The sequence below is a fragment of the Linepithema humile genome, chromosome 5 (assembly GCF_040581485.1).
Source record: "Linepithema humile isolate Giens D197 chromosome 5, Lhum_UNIL_v1.0, whole genome shotgun sequence".
Classification (NCBI taxonomy): domain Eukaryota; kingdom Metazoa; phylum Arthropoda; class Insecta; order Hymenoptera; family Formicidae; genus Linepithema; species Linepithema humile.
The window spans coordinates 29160862-29186916 of NC_090132.1; the positions used below are offsets into that span (position 1 = coordinate 29160862).

General features: G+C 33.2%; 1 long non-coding RNA gene across 1 annotated transcript in view; it reads left to right on the forward strand.

The window, feature by feature from the left end:
- Positions 1–26055, forward strand: part of LOC137000152 (uncharacterized) — a 41105-nt gene that overhangs the window by 8224 nt on the left and 6826 nt on the right. The window contains exon 2 of the long non-coding RNA XR_010890483.1: positions 7166–7258. This is a non-coding gene — a long non-coding RNA (uncharacterized lncRNA). The remainder of the gene's footprint in view (positions 1–7165; positions 7259–26055) is intronic.

The following is a 26055-nucleotide window of genomic DNA, read 5'->3' on the forward strand; positions in this document are numbered from 1 at the left end:
GGCTTCCTCCGTCAATTAATTTACAAAAAGGAGATCGATCGCCATCCATGATACTGTCGAAAAAGGAAATGCTATACGCAACGATAGCAGGAAAATATATCGGTGTCATACTTGTGATTAATAGCGCGCGATGTGCAATCGATGATATCTAATATAGGTCAATATGACATACTTTGCTAATTACATTTTCTTTCTGCACTTAATGCAACGCAAAATCTGTCTGAAAAGCGACAGCAAAATCGATGTTTAGTATTTTAACTTTTTTTTCGCTAAATCGGCAACATTCGTGATTATTACAGTTTGTTTTTAACAAGAAAAATCTTTATTGATCTATCTAAAGTTACACGTTGCGTAACATTATTGTTACATAAACGCTTTATGCTAAACGATGATTTCCCGGTTCTCGTTATCAGAAGAACGAGCCGCTCGAGTGGGGTGTGATCATGATGCATCGGAACGCACGCGCGACTTGCACGCGTGCGGCGCGGCTCGGCGCGGTTCGGTGATGAGGACGGCTGCGAAATTGCGGTTGCGTAAAACGCAACTTAATCGCGCGAAAACTGCGCGCGAGGCTGAGCGACGACGGCGCGGTCTCGCGAATCGACAGGCGTCGCATAAAACAACGCGACATGACTAAAAATAAAGCAGACTCTTGGTAAACAGTGAGCTGCTTTATGTAATGAATGAATCGCATCCGTCGTGCGATACGGTAAGGAACGGCGCAACACGGCGCAACACGGCGCAACGCGACGCGACGCGACGCGACGCGACGCGACGCGACGCGATGCTATAACGCCGGCGATGCGTCGGCGATTGTCGGCGATGCGTCGGCGATACGTCGTCTTACGAGCGTCTGTATCTACTGCAGCGACGCAATGCACGTGAATCTTGAGTACCGCGCGAGTGCCGCGTTTAAGCATGAATGGATTTTCCTTTTACGCATAATTGTAGAAAATATTTGCTTGTAAAATTCCAATTCTTTTCACGCGTTATGCTAATTTTATTAGCAATATATGGAGAGCATGATAAGATATGCATTCAACTAGATATGTTTTTGACATTGTTGTAAACTGGAAGATTTATGCTCGGATACTCTCTATAAAAGTATAATTTATGTTGATTATAGGCTAATTTGCATGAAAAAGAAATCGTTCCCAAATTGATCAAATAGTGATTAAAATGTTATTAACGGTTTAATATTAATTATAACTAAAATGTTATTACGGTAGGTCTGGGACACCATGTATATCGCATTATGAATATTGATGTATTGATCATATTAACAATCACATGCAACAGAGGCAGTAATTACGCAACTATTAATAGCTTCTCCAGCGTGATTTCTCAGAGTTGATGGATGCGTGTGTAATAATCACAATCAGTTTTATTGAACTGTTTTATTTAAACTGACTTCTTTTACTATTTAAAATTATCGAGAAGTATCATATATAATATGTCAAATCTTTATATTTTTATAACTTCAAGAAATATTCATATGTGCAACTAAAATATAGGCTTTTTGTGATTTTAAATCTATATTAGGTCGAAACGACGCATAAAATTAAATGCAAGATGTCGATTTTGCAATGTAGTTAATTATCAGTGATATAAACCTGTTTACGAAGCGACAAATCTATTGCTATAAGTTGTAATCATAAGTCACTGTCAAACAGCATTAGTTATAGGTTATCGAAATTAAGAGCCAGGTGCTGCTATATTTTGCGCGTGTGTAGCAATAAAGAATTGAGTCACTCAAGACTTAAGAATTAAGTCATTTGCTGACACGTTAATGTTCTTTTGACACTCTTAACCGACCAACTCGTCCAACTTTAACTGTTTGTCAAAGATTCAACAAATCTTTCATCGCATTGTAAATGCATTACAATCATATGAATAGAAACGTTGACTTACGCGTGTACGATGTTAGCAAAAGATGTTAACGTCAACGATTACTCAGTACAGTGGTTCTCACTGTAACTATTTGTAAATGTCCGCAAGTGTCGAATCAATCAATTCCTTTTTGACTTAAATTAGTTTCTTTTTCGATTCAATACATAAATGTAAATGATCAATCATTTACCAGTTCTCTAACGACTCCATTGCAAATTTTATAAAATCTCTTTTTGAAATTATTTTTATTTAATGAATATTGTGATTCCATTACTTGTTTTGTTCTTATAAATTAATACTACACAATTGAATGGAATCGATTAGCAATAATGTTTGCCAAGCATAATTTTACCAACATAAATCTCTATATTAATCAAATTGCATTAAGACCATTATACTGTTTTACAAAAAATATTACATTCTTTTCAACATTGTTTTGATCGCAGTTAGCATTTCTAACATCTTTGATTTTAACATGTTACAAAATATATGCAAGAATTAAGAAAAAATAGAAATTTTAAATAAAATTCTTCAACATTATTTAAAGTCAAAGATGCGTAATATGTTTTTGTGTTATTTGAAAAAGAATGAATTTATATTTAACATTATGCCATAAAATAAAAAAAGTATATAGTTTGCATATCTCATGTAAACAAATCTCGCTTTATGATTCTTAATTTTTTTTTCGAGTGTGAAATACTTTAGTGCTTGTAGATTAATACGATATCGATGTCGAGATCCGCATCTAGCTCTTTGCATCACGATCGTTGAATTATGATCAAACTTCTCATGCTTTTGCATTTTTCAAATATGAATATTATATTAATATTTAACTTTTGGTATATATTTCATTATAAAATAATAATTTCTCATTTTATTATTTTTTTTGTTCTCAAGCCAGTTTTTATTCGTTTTTGTGATAAAAACCATTCGTTGCTAACATCATTTCTTTCAATTTATCCGCAAAAGCGTTACATTTTTGCAAGATAAATATTTTAACCGTAAACAATTTTATTTTGGATATTTTGTATCATTATCGTGCTTCTTCGATAAGAGAAGTAACTTTGTTATGAATAAAGCGATATCTGCATTTTCGTAAAAAGAAATAGTTGAATGTAAATTTATCTCTGATAAAATACGAAGCTTCTTGCATTGCGTTGTAATTTCGTTAACAAAAGTAGAAGAAATTATCAGAAAAAATTATTTTTTTATTTTTTGTGAAAGTAATCAATTATGTTATTTTGTTATATATTTCTTTCAAAGTTCAAAGATATTAGGCTCATCTAAATTTTTGCGATAAAATGCAAAGAAGAAAATTATATTTTACATAATTGAAAGCAAGGATATTTATTATATAATTATATTACATGGTATAAACAAATTAAAGTAGAAATTAAATTAAGGAGTATTGTAAAACATGATTTGTGCCACTTACGTCCTTGATAACGGGTTAAACACGTGTGTTTCGCGATTGACCACGTGCTCTCGCACGTTCGAGACAGGGGTTTTATATAACGTTGCTCCGTGCGCAGGCGTGCGCCACATGCATTTACATACGCTTGCACGTGAAAGCAGGAGAATAGGGACGCGATACACAGTGTAAAAGCCGTTGCTCGTTTCTCAACTCACGATCAAATCAGAACACGGTTGATGTAATTGGAACTTATGCTAAGTGAATCCCATCTGCATTCCTTCTTTTATCTGGTTCTCTCTTTGTCTCTTTCTTCGCCAACTATCCCATTGTGTCTTCGTCAGCTATCTAATAAATATAGATTACACTTCTGATAACAATTTTTGGATATTGGCATACTTTTGAATTATTCATATTATCAATATTGACATTAATATCTGTCTTTGATTATTAGCTTTATTATTGTTTTGTAATTTATTAATCCGTTTTTAATTTATAGCACACACGCTTTTAAGCTTTTAAAGAATGTTAGCTTCTTTACATTATACAATATTCATTTATATAACCTTTAATAGAGAATGATGTTTCATAAGCATTTAATGAAGTGTGTACACAGAACGCTTGTACAATTGATCCATTCTTGAATTTTTATAAATTAACTGCGAAATTGATTACGGAACGAGATTTCTTGCCCACTTATATCTCATTTCATTACAAGCTATCTACGGCTAACATCTTTTCTACATCCATTACGGAGCAGTTATCATGACTCTACACGATTTGCGCGCGTGTGTGCAGACGCCGCGTTATGTCACTGCCCCGTGCGAGAACAACGAGCTTCTCGAGCGCGAGGCTTGCCAAGATGACGTCCCGGCTTTTCACAGTTCCGAGAATAATGAGTGTTTAGCGCTTTCGCACGCTATACTTAGGCCATATCATTTAAACAAAGGAAGTTGCTCATGTCTTTGTCATTATATGGCCGGCTGTAAGCTTGTTTGACCGTGTGTCATATAATTCAAATTTGATCACTCCACTTTTTCTAATTGCTGTTATGCTTCTATTTTTGCGCTTTTATGTTTTTTTTTTCCATTATATATTATTAATTATGTTTTTATCCACTTGTGATCATTTTATTTTAAATGTGAGCATAAAATATATATATTTATTTTTATTTATTTATAAATTGATAGGCAGTTATTTTACGTTAAATTTTATAATATTTGACAATTCTGGAATACAAAATGTATCTTAGAACACGTTATTTACTTCTATTAATTTTCGTTAATTTTTCGTGCTTTAGAAATCTTTTTTTTATAGAAATACCATAAAGCGTGATTGTAGCATTTTATATCGAAATTAATGTAAGATATAAGATTATTGATAAAATTTTATCTTAAATCGAAGTATTTCTTGTTAAATCAGGTGTGTTTAAATCAGAGCTTTATAAAACTAAGTGCTAGAAAAAAATTTCTTTGGTAATGTTTTGATTTTTTACAATCTGATATCAAGATATACTTATCTATTATTCAGGGAAAATTGTTGCATAAACTATAAATTAAATCTATACGATTTATTTTATACAATGTCTCACACACGCAATGAAATAATGTCTGTACTGTTAAATATAAACTAGATATTGTCCACGTGTGGTCGCCCGAAGCCGCTGGGAGTGCATTGTTACATTTGCAAGCAAGAGTAGCTCCGTCTGAGCATTAACATGCACTACAATCTATTTCTAGTTACTAAATGTATTGCACTCATGTTTCAGTTCACGTATGTATATCCGTATAAGGGCCTTAAAGGGCATTATTTGTTTGACTTCTCCAACTTTTTTTAATCCATTTCTTTCTTGATGAATGCTTTGTTGAACTTTTTCAACCATTTTTTGCAATTCAAAATTTAATAACTTAAGTAATTTCGACTTTTGATAAGAAAGATTAGAAGTTAATAATTAGTTTTAATTTAATTTAATATATTTATTATTCAAATATTTTGTCTGCGGTAATGTCTTAAAATAATAAAAGACATATAGCGTGTAATGAAAATAAATATAATTATGTTTAGAAGAGTAAAATAAGAAGTAAACACAAAAAATATACAAAAAATTTTTTGTATATGTTGAATTGCCAAGTTTATTAAAAATTAGAGTTTAAATACTCATGAATATTATTTAAATAATATTATTTCTTTTGGGTATAGCGGATTAGATATAATTATCAGACTGCTCAGAAATCATATAATAATAAATTTATTTATGCTAATATAACTTTTTATTTACTTTTTACTTATACTACTAGTTATTTTTTTGTGTTGAAAAAGACACGTTCTTAAATCCAAAATATTGTATTTAATTCTAATGTGCTTAAGGCATAAGTTTGGGCAGATTCGAGGAATGTTAATCAATTTTACAAATTGCGTCATCATTGAGTTAAGATAGATAAAACGTCGTAAACACTGCGAACGCAACATTCCTATTATCTAACGAACGTGATATTCTAGGACGCGCGCCGGTTGCAAATGCGATCATTTACAACGATAGACGTCAATGTTGCGAAGCCGTAACCGTCTCGTCCGCACGCCGTCGATTACGGCGATTATATAAGTGCGACATGCTGATACCTATATTGGTTTACAGTAATTCTGTTTTTTTCCTCATTGCAAAAGCACGAAGCCGAGAATTATTTACTTATCTTCGCAAGACGTAACGTATAATATGATATATTTATGTTACCATCTTTTAATGACAAATTTATTAATAGTATTTGAAGTCGATTGTGCTTCAGTAAAAGTTTATTGCGACAAAAAGTAGGAACTTTTTTCCTTTAATATCGTATGTAAAACTAAAACTCTAGGATCTGAATTTAATCAAATTTAGAATTGATTATTTTAATAATTATTTTTATCAACATTAAACAAACTAACGTTTTTTAATTAATGTAAGTAAGAATGTTAGTATTTATCTTATCAGAAAATTAAATAAAGTCTAATTATATATATAGAGTCTTAATTTTATTCTATAAGATTTTAATTTTCATAATTATGCATGACGCAACTTGTTTACACATAATAAGATTTTGCTTCATTCGAGAAGCACTGCTTATTATTACGGTGACATATAATACGTGATTGCTAAAATATTGCAAATGTTGCAAATTTCCTGTTTGATGCACAAACGTATCGCGAAATAACCGATTATTTACTTGTCGTCGTGAAGCGATGTAACGAATAAAGCCGCTTGCACAACGCGACTAGATTCTTATGTCTATCCCCGTAATAATGCAATTACGAAAATGGCACGATTACGCCTCCTTAGGCGAGCGTGACTTACAATGGTGCGTCTTGCCGGCACGATATGACGCCGACATTTCTTTCGTGAGCAACAGTGCCTTTTTTTGTGTGACACTGTAACAACTCGTTATTACAAAAGCGTGCATTTATCTTATTGAGAGAGATTTATTCAATCTTTTAAATGAGGAAATCAACGCAAAAGTATGCGCAAAAAATGATATCACTGACTTATTTTAACGTTATCAAAGCTATGTGGAAAACAAAGATGTGGAAATTAAACTGTTTTATTTGTATCGTACTCAAGTAATTTTATAGTATTAGATGTATGATCAATCTTTCAAAATATACTTTATGATAATTTCAGCATAAAAATTGCTCTTCGACGTTAAGAAACTAGAGAAATTTTAGTCTTGAGTTACATAATTTAAATAAGATTATGTGTCTACATAATCAATAAAACATTTACATTTAAGTGGGTCATAGCGGTTTCTACGATCTGAATTTATGCGAGTTTATGTGTGTATTTATTTCTTTTAACAATTTTAATTTGCAAATAATTATTTTACTTTGTTACAGATATGCTTGTTGGGCTTCATCGAGAGCACGATCGACAATTAATTAATCGTAGAGGATGATTCAACATTGACAACAATCGGTACCGTAGATCAGGTAGGATGATTTTTTTACTTTTGTTTTTTATCGATCGTAATTGGTTTACACGAAGTGTAATGTATGCGATTGTGCTTTGAAAATTGTTTGAATCGAAAATTTGGAGAATCACAATCATGGTTCATAAAAGTCATGAAAAGGGCAAAAGCCGATCTTACGATTTGAATAAACAGTCTATTCGAATGTTCAAGAGTCAATTGTACTAGAATAGGCAACGCAAAACGCGACGTTTATTAATAAAAGTACGCGGAATGGAAAGAGAAAAAAAGAAAGAATTAAAGAAATCGTTCGCATTATACATCGAAATTTGTGAACAGAATTTTTAGAATTACAGTTTAAAAATTGGACAATTAGTAGAAAAATATGTGAAATTATTGATGAATTTTAGTAATTACTATAAAAATAATAATTTGCCAGCATTATCGATTTTCCGCATTTAAAATATGGAAAGGCAAGTCTAATTAATAATGGTCTTCCAATTAATTTTTAATTGTGTGACATAATCTGTGCGTTCAATGATGTAATAATATGTCTGTAATGATTTCGTGTATCATACGATAATTCATGATGTTTATGCAAGGATGAATCATTAATCAGTCGTTAATCAGTGAAAATAAAAATGCCTTTCGAAGAAATCAGTTTTCAAATGATTTACGATTGGTCCTCGCTGAAACATTCCGACTTATTAGCAGAATGACAATCTGTCCATACGTAGCTAATTACGCTTCATCATCGTCACCAATTTCTCTAATTGCAAATTTTCATCTTCTCTACATCGTTTCACGTATTACGACATTCGTGCTATCATTATACTGCATTCGCCTCACGGCGTAGGTTTATAGTCCCGAGCCACTGTAATTTTCTCCTCTACATCCACTTTCTTCCACACAATGTCCGTCAGGATACGTATGTGGATCTACACTGGTGATTTACAAAGAGCGTTTTATCTACATTGGCGCTTTGCGTGGGTAAAGTGGTGCGAGTCGACGATATCGGACATGTTGAAAATCAATTCGCGTCGATCTTTCCCTCAGCATCCGCTATTACATTTTGCCGCAGCAGCCGGCTGATTTATAGTAAAAGCACGATCACTCGCACGATTGCAAGCTGCTACAGCGTGATAACGCGATACTTTCCCGCCTGAATAGTTTCGCAAAGTATATTCGATGAAATATAACGAGTTGCATAAATCGTAGTATGGATATAATCTGGGTAGCTAATCTGGAATGAAAATGGTAAATAATTTTTCAATATTAAGTGCAAGTACAAGTTGATATGCAGGATGTTCGTAAACTATTTATTAAAATTTTGCAAGCATATTTTACGAAAGAAAAACGATTAAAAAGTTTGATATATAAATTTTAGTAAGCAAATCTTTAGAATATTCATTTTTAACAATATTCAAAATGAACGTTTTGTAACTAAAGTATTTATGCGCGCACACTGACTCATTTTTCTTATTGACTTGATTGAAAAATTGAGAAGCTTAATTTGCAATGTTAGATCGACATCTCGTTTTAGTGATTGACAATGGATTTCTTATACAATAAACGTTTGTATGTGAAATTTATACGTATCTCTAACCGGATATGTCTAGCCGGTAATATATAGACAGACAAGTTGTGTATTTCACTCAGCGAACTTTGCCACGCAGTTTCAACAAATAGGGACGTAAACGATCGGTGCTTTGTGAAATCTTTTATGAAAGTCTAGAACAGTACATACATTGTGTCATCTTGATTTCTCACCGAGGTGGGCCGCGAAATACGCCGCGAACCACGAAGAGTTGGATATTCGTATATACGAGCTTAGCTACATTCGTTATATAAGCGGCTAAGCGATTACGTATAAGTCCTGGATAAACACGTGTTCGTCCGAATTTTACGAATCTTGCATACTGAATCGTTATTTCATTAACTCGACATTATGTATATTTCTTTCGTGATTTATGATAATGATAGTTTATGTTAATTTTTTTTAGTTTTTTATATTAATATATCTTTTTTCATTATACATATATATTTACATATTGTACATAAATATTTTTACTTATAATAGATGTATATAAGATGTATATAATAGATGTACTTGCTCTTTTTGCTTATAATATTTTTACTTTTTATATTGTATTTTTATGATATCAGACATCGAATTGTCAATGATTTTTATTGTTACTTTTATAATTATTGAAATTACGCGCTTTGATTTAACACGGTCGGTTTTATAATATTTATAATTTATAAACCGAGGTGATTAGAAACTTACGTGGCCGCTGACTAACGCTGGACTTAATCGTTACGTAATCGGCCGTTTAACGTCTACGCAATGCGCGCGCGCGAACTAGTGTATGTAACATCAAGGTTGACTAAACTTGAAGTAATGTCGAAAATCTTGCGTAAGTCACAATATCCGCACGAATGTTCACCTAGATTCACATTGATAACATTTGGCTATACATAATTAATCGCGGCGGATTTGTTTATTTAGCGTGATGCCGCGATAGCAACATATGTGAAGTTTGCATAAAGTTCTGCTACGGTGCGATCATGGATTATATCACTATCGCGCCTGGGGATTCGCGTTCGATTAATTCTAGAAATTTATCATTCGAGCGGAAGCAGTGATGGATAACGCGTAGAATGCAAGTGATTGAATAATTTAAGTTAATAATTATAGATTTATAATGTCGTTATTTACAAACAAAAATTACAACATAAGGAAGACTGCGTGTATCGCAGAGTTATACTTTTGCAGAAAAACACATAATATATAAATGCATGAAACATAAAAAACATAAATTGCACTTGTTTTAAGAAATTCTAATAAATAAATTTGTTTAAAACAAGTAGTTTTTAATCCGCGATTTTTGTATGTAGTATCTATAGCGTTTCCTGCATTTGTGAAATATACGATAAGTAAAATTTAAAATTTTTTAAATGCCGTTGTACAGTTAGTAGAAGTATATCGTAAATTTATCTTATTCGTAACGTTTCACACGTCATATAAGGATTCTTTCGATGCATCCGGTCTAAAAGTGGATTTACATTGAAAGAAAACGAGACGGAACATACGAAGCGAATACTAAGATTCCATCCGTGAATGCAGGATGTTACTAATTTAGTGGGTCACAATATCATAGTCATTATTGGACTACTTTGGGATAAATTTTTTCCTAGAGAAAATATCGACATATGTAGAAATATTATATATAAGTAGAAATATTAAATTACATTAAATTTTATATATTTAATATTAAATTACATTTCATTACATTAATGAAAATAAAACGATATTTTCATATTGTTCGAAGAATACATTTGCAAGTTTTGATTCAGTAATTTAAAACACTTACGTTGACAAAGAAAATGTCACTATTACTCCACCGGAAACGAATTGCGCCGACTGGGATTACATAATTTATATTTCACGCCTTGCGAATGCGAATAAGAAAAAGCAAAAGCTAAACGTGATTTTAATTTTAAACAATATGTCATTTAACATATTAATAAATAAAGTTTTATTGCTGAAAGTAATAAATAAAGCCGTTGTTCATAAATTATTAATAATATGAAGAAATTTTTCGCTTCCAATCAATTGGTCAATAAGTAATAATTTTTTCGAAGTTTTATTTTTTAAATTTCTGACGCAATTAATATGAATTTTAATGCAAATACTTATAATAGGTGTATAAAAAATCAATATACGTTTCACATTCTTCCATAAAAACTTTATCTCAATAGTAACATTCGAGATTAAGATAAACGTGTCGTTGCGAATTACGTTAATACGCAGGTACTTGATGATCCATCTGCGATATGATGATCATGCATAATCGATACGTTGGCCTGCGATGAGAAAGCATCGAGATGATAGCTTCCTCGCGATAATACATTATTAGAGTGTGTCATTAATACACCGCACGACGTTTCGTTTTGCGAGCCGGCAGATTTCTCGGGCGATTGCCTCGTAATTGCGAAAACGGCGCGCGCTTGCTCCAGCATGTATCACCGGAGAACGGACGAAGGAACGGGCTAAATTGGATCGCATTACGTAAGTCCGCGGGATTAAAGAACCACGGGACAAATCTGTGCGTCGGCTTTACGACTCGCCACGATTAAAACTATCGTTCGTTCAAAGTATGCTCTACATTTCCAACACGTCGCAAAACTTTGGAATGTACCTTTACCCTCAGAAACATTTTTGAAATTTTTTTGAAATTATGGAACGCGGAATGCAGAATATCTTCTTAGTAATTAAGTTTCTCAAGGCCAAAAAATCGCGATAAATTTTACGAGTATAAAATTGTAAGTAGTTATTTTTGGAAAATATATATTTGATACTTACATAACAATTAGCATGTGCGCGTCCGAACACGTTATTTCTCAAACTGTACTTGCTCAGCAATAAAATCGCTTTAAAACATTTCGAGAAGCAAGTGTTGCTGTAATGCGAATATCCTAAACACAAATCTTTTTTCTCTCATTGCCGATTATCTCATCATATTCTCGACCATCGGCTTGCAATTTTCTATTACGTGTAACTGCATTCCGCTTCTTAATGCAAAATGTTGTAACTGTCTTTCACTAACGATTACTTATTCGAGACGCCGCGCACATTTATACATAACTTCCAATTGATCAGATTGGTGGAAAAAAATTTAAAAATAAGTACAGAGAACTTAAAATACACTTTGTATATATCTACATATTTATTTCTTTTTAAAATTATTTTTGTATTATGATTTAGATTTCAGATTGTTTGTGTAGGTGATCTAAAAATACAAAATTATGAAATCATCGAGTTAAGAAATCTTATATATTTGCGTGGAATATATTTGTATCAAGCTGTGTTTTTCAATGGATATCTGAATATGGACATGTTCATTTTATGGATTAATGCGTACATAGCATGCAAAAAATTATCCTTTTTCTTGTTTTTAAAGATCAAACAAAACTTCGTTTATTGTAATTAAAAAGTTTTTCTGATATTTTGGTTCTATTCAGCAACCTTATTTTATAGAACAAACAAAATCTAAATTTAATGCATTATCTTTGAATATATTCAGTTTTGAGGATTACAATCGCTATATTGCTCTATGTAAATCGACGAAAGGATCAAATCTGAAAAGGAAAAAAATATTCTTATCAATCTATACAACTATTCAACTCTCCGAGATCTGCTTGGTCATCGTTCAGCAGCCTTCGCGCGTCCTTTCTTCGAACAAAGACTAGTGCCCTGCTCTTTCTTCGAGGACGAGAAAAGAAAAGAAGACGAGAGGTGCGCGGCGCATTCCGCCGGGCTGCATAGCGCGCTGCATCCTGCTGGCTCGAGTTTGACCTTGTCTGGGTGTTCACCCGGCGTCAGCCCGTCCGTCCGGATCTCTCGCCCAGCGCTGGTTCGCCGCCGAGGCAGCGGCGATCCGCTTGCTTATGTAATGTGAAACGGGTCACGGCCAGAGGCAGCCGAAAAGAGCCCGCCTTTCTCCGTCTCGCCAACGAGTCCCGAATCGGCTCATCCGCGAACACGGGCGCGATCGTACGAAATTCGCGACATTTGATCCCAATCACTTGCATTCCCAAAATCGCGCGATTTCGCTTTATACTAACAAATTTGACTCTCGACTCAACAGACTTCTACTGTGTTGCACTATTGCAAATATATTAATGGGGAAATATTATTCTTTGCTGCGACTCAATTGCAGTTTCGGAATTCTCCGAGAATATTTAGAAATAAGTATAATATTAATTAGCGCTATTATAATTTGGAAAGCAGAGTGAACAAACAGCTGATGCGTGTATGCGTCACTTTGTATTTATCTGTTAAAAAGATTAAGGTTTATTAGTATCTCATAAATTAACTGGCGGTATAAAAGATAATGATACCTTTTTCCTTAGCAAAAACTTTATAACTATATTTTATCAATTTTTGCATGGAAGTGCTTAATTTTTTGTATACGGAGCAATTTATTGACGCCAATTATTTGTTTTTGTAAGAAACTTTCTGCATCTGATTTGTAGGACCGCATGCGGCTTATATAAGAACCATTCGCGGTCGAGTAATCAACGATATCACCGCGAACGCCCATCGATAAATAACGATAACTACGCTTATCGACAAAACATTCTGTTGGTCTCGAACCAAAAAGCGAATCGCTTATCTTCTGTTTCTGTTCATTCTGCGAAATATCGCGCGCCTCGCGGAAATAGATTTTTTTTTTCGCGCACTGATAGGTTTACCCGCTGTTGGCAACTGCATTTCCGGTATTAGATCAGAGAAAAATAATCACACTTGCTGTTATGAAAAAAGTAACGGAAGTGTGCAGACGATATCAATATTGTGTTGCTGAATCAGCGGCCACCCTGTGCACATAGAGAAGCCGACTCTCCTAATGTAAAATCTTGTACAAGCAAACAAACGCGGCGTAGATAAAAGCGCGCGCAAGGTGGATCGTGTTGGAATCTGTGGCGCGTATGAAATTCATTTTTCCCCTTTTTTCTCAAAGGTCGACTAGTCGTAAAATTTACGAGAGGCAAATAATTTATGTAAGTCGGTCTGACCGTGAGAGTAAAATTAGAGACGCGGTCTGGAAGCGCATTTGTCCGCGTCGAAATTTCATGCGTGTCGTTGTCTTACACGTAATTTACTTTGCTCCGAAATAACGGAAGAAATTACAAAACGCCGCCGTCTTTTCCAAAATTACATTATTAAACTAATTCGATTTCTATCCCGGAAGTTCTCACAGTACTGCATCCTGCATCACATCGGCCATGTAAATCTTAACGAAATTCTGTAATTTTCATAATTTACCGTCATTTCCTTCGCGGTAATGAGTTGATCGATACATTGCTTCACAAGATGCCCTCGACATTAATTATAAAAATCATTAGTTATTCAAAATTTTATTGTACAATATTTATCTACCATTAGCATATTAATTTTGATGTTTGATACATTTCAATAATTAAAAAAAAAGATCTTCAGAAATTAGGAAACGTAATTGCCATTTAAACTGCTAATAGATTTTATCTTGTAAATCCATCGACGACGCCTTCCAGTCTGCCTTTGTTTATTTTCGGAAAAATCGCAACGAGTGAGAGACGATTGTACCTCTATGCGGAGGTGAGAAATCAACGGGCGTGAGCATGTCCGTATTTCATAACTGTTCCAGTACGGTGCTGAAGGTACGTAACCTTTCATGCGCGCGTTTCTATTGTCGAGAGTCGACGCTCGACACCAGTGACGAAATCGCCGTCGTGCATTATGGCTGCTTACGTATAGTTAACCGCGTGTTGAGCAGATACGCGAATTGACCCGACCTCAGACCTGTGGCACTTCGTGATCATTATTGCGAAATGCATTATGATGCGCGTCCCGTGAGAGCAGGCGCTTCTAATTGTTATCTCGACGTCTTCGCTGCTTGCCGAAAAATTGCCTCAATTAATCTGAAAGTAGTGAAGTCCTTGGAGGTGACAAGATTTCCGTCTCCTGCCTGTATCTGTTGCTAAATAATTTGCACACTGGTGTTAAGTGGACGACTTTTATATGGAAATCTTGTATAATCTTTTCCAATTCGCTGTAGACGAGATAGAAGCACACATTGCGTAAATATTCATGTAATATTAACAAAGTTCTTACACGAAGTTCTCACAAATGAGGTTCTCATAATCATAATGCGAAGGGAATAACTGCGCTGTTTGTGGTAATTAACACATATCGAATAGGGAATTCGCGGACAGAGTGTTACGTAAGCCGATTGTAATAAAGCTGAATCTTTTGTTCCCATTACACTGATTGTTAAATAATCGTTACATGAACCACGTTTGAAGAAACTTCGGAGTCGTATCGTTGCATAGGATTCATCGGTTACCATCTTGAGTTATGTCACAGGTCGACGTTAGGTATCAATGTGAATCACTTTCCATCTCTCGATCAACGAGATGACCTCATTTGACTAATGAGTTTATGAGTCAAACAGCAAAGGCAACTTTTTATTCGCAAATTCGGACCATCTTGCGAGCCGTCGATTCGACTAGTTAATCGGCGGCGAACGTCTTCACGAGCTCTTTACGATTGTAAAGTAAAATTCGCGTTCTCGCATTCCGGTGCACGATGGAATGGTGTTCTTTGTTACCCGCGTCTCCGTTGCATAATGGCTCCCGAGGTTTCTGATAGCCAGCCAGTTTGTGTATCGTGATGTCTCTCGTACTCTCGTGTACCATTATGTAACATCAATGCCCCACTGAACGTGTGGTATTACCATATTACGAGATTCCTCCTCCTCTCTTGCTCACCGCGCTCGCTCTGCCCTCCTATTTCGTGTCTGTTTTTAAGGTGGGTTTTATAACGCCTCGTTGAGAATGTCGGATGATTGCCTAATCCACGTTGCGGTACAGTGGAATCGTACATTGGCTTCGAATATTAAATAATATTAAATAATATTTATTTTTTCGGTGAAAGTTATACAAATAAATTGAAAATTGTTATCTTTATTTTCCAAAAACATATTTTAAATTGATTCCTTTCTATTCTATTCTTGTCATTCTTCTTTAATCAAAGCATTAAAATTGAAATTTGTTATTTTCGCACAATGGCAATGGAAAGGTAGCTTGAACTGTCCTGAGGAATATACGAAGATTATATCTATATATTTGACAAATATTTCAAAGCGTTGCTTACATTTTTGCACCTACATTTTCAATTATAGATCTGTGTAAATTATAGGTTTCATAATATTGATCGTGATGAAATTTTCACTTATGCAGTTTAGAATTTCACCATAGTTTTCTGAGTGGCATATTTACGCGGATTTAAATGTCTAGAATAGCATTCTGAAAGCAATTTTGATTTGTCTAAATTTACATTCATTCCGCAATTTCTTGGTAATGATTTTGCAGGCACATTCGCATTTGCGTTTATGACATTTATATCGCACATATTTTTCTTGGTTAATAACGTGAATAATATAAAGAGAATATCTTAATGAAATGATAAACATTATCACGATATACCTAAATGCAAATAAATTTATATATATATTAGTAAGTTTTATTTTTATCATTTATAAATTGCAAATTTCTCGTTATTTCTCTCCAACGACAATTAATTAATATATATTGCGCTATAAGAATCTAATATTCCACTAGCTTTTACCCATCTGTCTTTCTCTTGGTATGCTCAGCATTGCGTGACGTATGACATTAACGTGTGTGCCGATGAACCATAAGCAGGCGTGCATTATTATTACACGCTCTATATTTAGCTGCGATTAATCTCGCGATGGACATATCTTCTGTCTATAATTTCTTACCTTTCACGACTTTCATAAAAGACGTGATTTTTAATTTGATGAAGAAGTTAGTCAATTTCTAAGGCAAAATTTTAACAAAAAATTAAAAAAAAACTGATGCAAGCCTTATATTATTATAAAATAAAAACTTGAAATCTAATTTTTCTCAAAATTATTTTTTATATTTTATTATATTTTATAAAATTTTAAATAAATTTTGTATCATATATTTTTTCGTTCACATGGGTTAATAAAAATAACTGTAACGTCAAGAAAGTATTAAAAAATAAAGAATACTTTTTTGGAAATTAATTTCTTTAAAAAGACAATGCATTCAATGCGATGGACATTTCATTAATGTTGTAAGAAGATATTTTACGAGCATTATAATTTTGAAATTAAAAAACTACGTCTTATTCTACAATGTCACCATCATATAACACTATTTCCATGAAATGATAAAAGTATTTTTTTGCTTTCGACATAGTCTGTAAACGAGACAAATGGGTAAGCGAGATATCAAAGTAGTCGCTCGACGATAAGCGGAGAATCGATAAATTCACGGTCGCGTTATGTTGCTGCTACTTTACGTAACTGGCGCAGGACGTTACCTCGAACAGTCCTTGATACCCTCATATCTAGACTAAAGTATAATTTGGACCCAGCAATCGTCAATTTACATTATTGCACCAAAGCTGTGAAAAGTATTAAAAACAGATAATCCGCTTTCAATATCTGCTGCGACCATTTCAAAATTATCTCATTTTTGGGATATTAAAAAAACGTTAGTCAAAACCGATAAAATCGATATTCTAATCAGTATTACATCTCTGTGCATTTCAACTTTTCCGTTATTATTATCTAGGCGGTTCTAGAGAATTCTAAGATTGCAGTTGCCCGTTTCGTTACAATTTTGCACCGTTAGAATCGACCTTTCTACGGCTGCTGGCCTTAGGTGGTACAATAGAAAGGTTACATCGTCATCGTTACGCAAACGAATCTCGCAGGACATTGCCCCGGTTGCTGTATCCTTGACGACCGTCGAACGACCGTCGAACGACCGTCGAACGAGAGGATTTAATTAGTTACAAGTGATCTATCGATCGTTTAACCCCCATTCGCACACATCGTAACCTTTATCACACCTCCGAGGCTTCACGTTACACGTGTTTCCTACGTATCGCATTTACAGTTACGTGTAATTTATACTTATGCATCATGCGCGGCCATTGCGATTAACATCTATGCGCTTCTTCGCGTGTTATTTCAATTCTCGACTTCTGTCGAGAGTAATTAATCCATATTGGGATCTAACGTATTGCAACTCTTATAATTCTTGTGATATCTTTGCAGTGAATTGATTTAATGTGACTTTGTTAGTAATGGTGTCTTTAAAATATTATTGAATTCTCATCTTCTGTAAAGGTTACATTTTAATATGATTGAGATTTACAATTAGACTTTTATATTATGCAGCGTAATGTGATATACAGTAAAATAAAACTTTTAGTGAGTTAGCATGTGCAATAAAAAATTATAAACTACACAATAAAATTTCGAGTTTATTTTAATAAAAATTTTATACTTTGATTTAAGTCTTCATTAAAATAAATTACTATATGCGCTATTTTTCCATTTTCATCATATATTATAAGATTTTTTATTTCACGAGGGTTTTACTGTTTCCGAGCCTGTTGCTATTAACTGTACTCGAAATAGAGAACATTTTGTAGCTGCATAGTTGCATCATGCCACGACAGTATGCTCTTTTTTCCTACTCTCGCCACGTTCGTTGGATTCCCGATATATCTTTCGGCACACTCTCCTGCCGACTAAACGTGCTTGCCATTTATCTTTGAGCAAGCGGCACGGCGCGCATTGCACGCAGCATCCCGTTGCTGTAATTTGCAACCCGGCGACTGCAACCTTCGAGATACATAAGGGCGTGGCACGTTTCGTGATAAATCGCAGATGATGTGTAGAATGACAGATTGAGTGGTGTAGAGATCGCAAGGGCATGTAAACTTAATTTTCCAAGTGAGAAATATTGAAAATTAAGTTTTTTCAAACTCTACTATTTCTAGAATGTTAATAATAATTTTCTAATTCTTTAAATTCTTTAAAAAACGATATATTGAATAAATGAAATTTACAATGAACAATAAGTAAAAAAAATGTTGTGACAAATAATCTCATTTATATTTTTACCTATGTAAAAATTAAGTGCGAAAAAATTAAATCAAAAATTAAAGTGGCGAGAATAGAATATATTCTTCATATGTTATTTTAAAAAATGACGATTACATAGAGTGAAATTGAATTTTTCGAAGACTTTTGCGTCGATCGAACATAATGATTGTCTTCGAAAAAATCAGTTATCGGTGTATGCTCAGAGAGCGTAGTACGATTTAATACGATAATAATATTATTTATAACCGTTATACAAGATCAATCGACTTTCTTGTGTCAATTTTTTCTTTGTCAAGACGGCCAGGAAATTGCCTTTAACTGTTTTACTATTAGCATTTAATGAGAGTTCGGACTGCGTTTCTATGACACATGTTTCTTACCTGTTATTACCGTAATCAAGTTCGACTTCATGTAGTAGGAAGATTACAAAGTAAAGTTTATTAATCTCGATAAAATATAGCAAATCGCATTTCTCAACAAAATTGAATGCGATTAATCAAAATTATAGAAAATAATATTCTTATGTTTTGTAATTGGTTTGTTTCTTGCGTGCGCGTAAGTTTTATTTAAAGATTAATTTCTGAAATAATGTGAATCGTGCAAATAACTAGAAATTTTTATCATTATTGATTCTACACGTGTATATGAGAGAAAGTGCATCCAATATCTATGCATATTTTCAATTTTTTGTTTGTTTTGTAATCACACAATTGTATCTGCTCGAACTTCTTGTACAATTTATTTGACTGGTTTCTGGCTAGGAACGTATACCGGAAGTTCGGATACATGATAATGTCTTGCGCGAGCGGAGAAAACACAATGAGGATGCACAACGTTTTGCAGACATTCGTGGCACGTCGTTGCGTTTCACGCTTGATCCAACGAATTCGTAACGAAGGACGCTGTAACGCCTTGTTATAGAACGACCGATCACGTAACTTCGGCTCGTTGAGTAACACCTCGAATTAGATGTTACGAGAAGTGAGCTTTACTTTAATACTCATGTGAGGTAAAAGCGATATACCGCGCCATCGAAAAGAGGGGAAAGAAAAAAAGAAAGATTTTGTAGATATTACGGAAATGGTACAGTTGCTCGCCAGTTACACCTGGCGGCCCCTTTGGTTATAGCATAATTCAGCAGTTCATGGAAGCAATATTCGGTAATACTCGACGACATTCGGTAGAGAAAATTTTAAATTATCTGCAATTTAAATGCGTAATGCTTATGCAAAGTATTTTGAATGTACAATTACTTTTTTAAACAGGAAATTTTAGAGAAGGGATAAAAACAAAATTTTAGCGAAATGTGTAATAAAACTTTGCAATTATGTGAGAAGATTATTTTCATTTTCTAAAATTACCGATTAAACTAAATCGGGATTTTCTTGTAAATCATGCGTGGTTTTTAATAACGCGTTATAATTATTATTGACGAGGAAAAATTTAAAAAATATAATGAAAAATATACGTACATCTTAATAAGATGTTATTCTAATTTTGGTGATAAACAAATAAGCAATTAATGGTACTTATTTTTTTCTTATTAAATTGCTTATTAAATTTTATTTTATTATACTGTAAATTGTTAAAATATAATTTCATCGCGTAAAAAAGTTTGAGATGTCTATTTCCCACATTTAGCAAGTGTTTAGTTCTTTTATATAAAGCCCGGTCAATTTGCAACATTGTGACGGTATAACCTGACACAGTATTATATAAGATTATATAGTTGTAAGATCGTTATGCAATGGCCATTAATGCATTTAACGACTCTTACGTTATTGTACATTGCGTGGTTTTGAGTTTTAGCGTCATAATGAGCGCCACCGAGCACGACATCGGATCTCATCATAAATCGCGAGCTGCGGTAATCTTTTTGCAGTTCGCCGGTCCGATGTAAGCAGGGCGATGCGAAAGAATAGCGTTATCTCTTCGTCTGGAAAATCGGTGCTTCATGGCCAGATAATTTTATTAGTGGTTACCGAGATTTATGAATCGCGTAGAATAGAAAGTCCATTGTCGGATTGTTTCGCATGGCTAACAAGAAGGCTCGGTTTATTCGCGAAGTAATAGATGTCTTGTGAGAGATTTGTCAATTTTGCATTTAACATTTTTCGTATTACAATCGGAATTTATGTTATCTTTCTGATTAAATATTATTTATATATACAAAAATTATACAATTGGTATTGTTGTCTACTGAGTGTTATAAAAGCAGTTATTTGCGTTACATAATTTCCATGTCTTTATATAATTTTAAACATAAAAATTTTAATTATAAATTTCTATTGGCAAATAATAAATAAAACCGCACAAATATTGATCTTACAATAAAATTAAAACACGATGTTAAAAACAAAATTGCAAATTGACGCAAAGTAATGGCTTGGAACTACTCATTTTTCAGCAATCTCTTATGACACGCGATATATCCGTTGGTGCACGCAACTGCTCTTACATAGTCTAATCCGGTATTCTCCAACTCTTTCTTCATGTATAAACTTTCAAAGTAATTTCAAAATATGGTTTACTTTAAAATCAACATACGCGTTTTATAAAGTTTTCCTTTTAAATATATTTAATTTGTAGTATTTGATATTTCAATATACTGTTAGAATTTTCAAACTCTGCAATATTTCAAAATTTACCTAACTCATTTCTCGTGCAGCATTTTATCTATAAAATAAAATTATATATTACAAATATTTGTTGCATATATTATAATAGGTGGTTAGAATAGGTTGTTAATTAATAAATACAGATGTTTCGCGGAATCTTGATTGGGAGACACTGACTCGTGCGCGTGAGCGCGATACGATCGGTTGTCGATTTGTCGGATATGAGGAAATTACTCTGCCGGCTCTACGTCATAATAGAACATCCGGCAGCGGCTGTGTCGAAATTGGGCGAGCGTTACCTTCATTAACGCGAGGTTCGTTAATGGAAACTTCGCCATTGTCATTGCGGCTTTACATACTTGTATAATGCCTTGCGCTCACTCTTTCTCTAGCTACGTAATTATCGGCGATAACTTGCAGCGCCGAAGCCGTCGATTTGTCAATCGATTTGCTCGCTGTGATCGGTGCGTTGAGAAACATGAAGAGTTAAATTATAGTTGCAAAATTAAATTAATACAATATGCTCACCATATGTTTATTTCTTTCTTTCTCTAAATAGTTTTCATATAGTATAGCAATTATTATTTTGTAAATATATAATATTGCAACAGTAAACTAATACACGTTATTTTTATTAATTTGTTCATTAAATTGCAGAATTATTCGAATTAAAAAAAATTTATTTTTGAGATTGGCTTTTTATAGCTTGGATTATATCATTTGCATAAGCGTTTCGTGTACATATCTCGAGCCATTTATATTTAAATAAATAAAAAAATATATAAATAAATTTCTTTGGCACAAGTTATATCATGGCTAGAGACAGATGACACACGCGTGGTACATATTTCAGTTAAATAGTTGCGTAATACTCGTATAATAAAGTGCGGTCTCGAGACCCTATAATCGTTGCATAAGTGCGCGAAAATAGGCGCCTGCATTAACGAGAAGACGTAATACTTTAAACAATAATAAAGCACAGAGGCGTAATGGAAGTCGAACACAAAGCGGTGGTCAATTTACTCACTTTTATGGCGGATGACTCTGAAAACGTGCGCGCGTGTGCGCGAGAAAGATTATCTAAATAATGCGTTACGCATTGCAATAACTAGTGCCGGAAATGGCGATCGTTAAAAACTGACGGAAGTCGACACGTGCTAGCACTGTGACGCTCCAAAATGATTATTCGGAACAGCAATAAATTAGATATAATTATACAAAGGCAGATTTACTACTGTAAACTGGATTATTTTAGCTTTTTTTCTATTAAACTATGCCGTCTCAATAATTTACAAGTCAAAACAATATTTTAGATTTCTATTATTATTAATATATCTTTTTGCTCAGTTATTGCTTTGATTTTTTAGATATTTTTCTCGCTTTTTATTGCAGCAAAAATTATTGTTAGAAATTATTGTTAGTTGTGTGTGTGTGCAGCGTTCCATGAGCGTGTTTTCTAAATTGGTTGCAATCGGGAAAAGTATTTTTTCAGTTGATCATTATCTTTTCGTTTAATCATCGGTATGAATATGCAACGATTTTTGTTGCACGTACGCCACAAGTTTTATGTCGATTTTGTAACCACTCATAATCGTTGTCACGTCGAGAACGCACCGTAACTCTCTGTTACTTAAAATTCACATGCAAGTAACGTCTAATCGTCGGTGTCTAGTCGTCAATAAAATTCTATGATGATCAATTAAGCTCGACGTTTTTACATCGTGCGAAATATTCTTAACCGCTTAATGAAAATAGGCAATAAATGCATATTTATATTCACAGCGTATAAAGCGCATAAATATTGTTGAAGTACAGTTACTCAAGGAGTTTCTACAGAATAATGGTTTAATGTTTATTTTACATAATTTAATTATTATTTTACATAATAGAACATTGTTTTGGGAGCTCATGCAAGACAATATTCAATAATTACTTTAAAAAAGATTTAACAATTTTTAAAAGAAAATAAAATTAATTATATTAAATTTGTTATTTTAAATTGTATTTTAAACACAAATATAATTTTCATGGGAGAACTTTTACGATTTGTAGATATACGTCAAATCATTAAAATCAGAATCATTAACATTATAATTGTTTTGCCGCTATTACGAGTTACTGAGCAATGAACTCCCACGCGACCGACAATATTCTTTTTTCACGCGACTGCAGTTGTTCTTTCTTCTTTTACACTCACATTAAGTTTGATTAGATTTTTATATGAAAGAAAGATTTTCAGATGTTTTAATATATAACGTAGTAATTTTAACTATTTAGAATTTAAACTGTTCAGTTTCACTCATTTAATAATTAATTTTTTATTATAATTAGACAACTTTTCTCACTTATATGCATAACTGCAAGCACATTACACATTAATATTATTAATTTATTCAAAACAGGTTTTGATATATATAACTGTTACATAAATAACTCAACTATTTACCTGCAAAAAAAGACAAATTTAAATTGCTCCGATCATAAAAGCGAGATTTTATGCGTCGCTTGCTCAGAACATTAAATCTTCTTTACGACGAGCACGGCCATTTATTTGCACAGTCTATTGAAAAGTGATTTTGTTTACAGTCGAATTGTTTGTGTGTAAGTGTAAGTTTGAAAATTACATACGCAATGTGACTTTTGGAAAGAAACATTTCGCGTAAAATGATGCAATACTGCGGCGCTTTGATATAGTGTAGAAAATTTGCATCGTATAAGGAATCTGGTGCGTCAAGAATGTTGAGTTATGAAAATGCAAATTTAGAACATACATCTTCCATTACGTACAACTTATATAAAATATCAGAGCAAAACCCGGATAATAGTATTATATATTAAATATTATAAATAAATGACTCAGAATTATATAAGAAATAACTTAATATAATAATATATTATAATATTAATCAAACAAATATTAATTGAAACAGCAACATATACGTTATGTCAATAACGTTTTGAGATAATTGACGCGCAATAACATCTTTAAATATATATAAAGTATTTTACACATTTTTTAAAGGCAAATTTCACAAATACCAGATTTAGAGACATCGTACTGCTATTTTTATTAAGTTATACCTTTTAAACGGGCATAGATGTTGTCGATCAAATGAATATCAGCTTAAGTGGGAAGTTTAAGTACCCCCCTACATTTATTCGATGCTGAGATATCGCGCGTTGCATACCAAGGCGCGCGATGCATTCATGAGCACGTGTGTAACATGGATGCATACTGACGGCAATTCGCCGTCGCTAAACGGCGTATACGATACGATTGTAGCTTGCTACAACGGCAGGAATTTTCACGTGAAAGTACTCTCAATCTGACTGACTTTGCAGCTAAACAGACATCTATCATACGAAGCAGAATAAATCGGTGTATTTATTTTACTTCGCCATTATTTGCTCGACGTGAATAGAACCGTTTAATAACTGCCAAATTCACTGTAGAACTCGATTCTTTTGTTTTCTGCGCTTCCACAAATGCTTCTCTTCCATTTACATGCGAATAGATTTACGATTACTTCGTGGAGACTGTTTCACTCAAAGAACCTTTCCGCAAATTATTTTTTAGGTCTAGGCTTTTTGAAAACACAGAGTTTTATTGATAATTATGCAAATATGGACGTAGAGTTTAAAAAGTCGTAAAGACGCAAGATTTATGAACGTTTCCATCAATTAACTAAGAAAAGAAACAAAGAAAAAAAAATCAAGAAACTCGTTATCTGTCGCGTGCCACGTTGATGCGTGAGGTACCGATCGTGTGAGCGCGTAATCATCACACGCGCGTATGTAGGATGTAACAGAAGTTGTGCATTTTTTATTGATATCCTTGACAAATATTTTTTGAGCGCACAAGTATAATACAAAAGATAATTAACATACAATGAAAATAATGTCTTAGTCAATTAATTTTAGATTTGAACTATGCTTATTAGAATTTTAATTTGGACTATAGTAGATTAAAAAAAAAACGATAAGAAAATTCTGAGCGTTTTCAAATCTCTGAAAAAGAATGCTGTATTTGGTCTGACTTTTATATCGATTAATATAGCGGAGAATTAATTTATTGTTGTTGCAAACTTTATCAATGTATTTTATTAGATTGCTAATTGAACTTTATTATCTATTGCAATATATGGTAATTTTATATATATATATAGAATATGAATATGAAACGCGGTCAAAGTAGTTAAAAAAGTGCGACAGATGTAATCAATTTTTCGATTTTTATAGTCACATAAATCGAAGTATGCAGATAATATTCCTTAGGCAATCTCGTGGCTATGAAAATACAGCATATATATTATCGTACATTCAACAGGAACACAGTGGGCGAGTGGCAATTGGACATGATTGCTAGGTATTGCTATACATATGTAGTGTTATGCGCATCTCTGGCATGTTAAACTCGGAAGAAATGTAGATAATTGATGTCAGATAAATATTGTAAATAAAACATATAACAAAAGTAATGAATCATGTAACAAGATGATCTGCGATCGGACTTTGTTCCCTTCTTCCTGGAATTATTGATAAAAAATGCATACACTTCTTCGTCCACATTTAATAAAACAGATACAATATATAGAATAAATTATTGCATTCACTTTGCTTTGTTCTTAATGTGATATTATCGACAAAAATTAGCATCGAACTGCACAAATTTAATATAACAAACGTACTAATTTATTCATTTT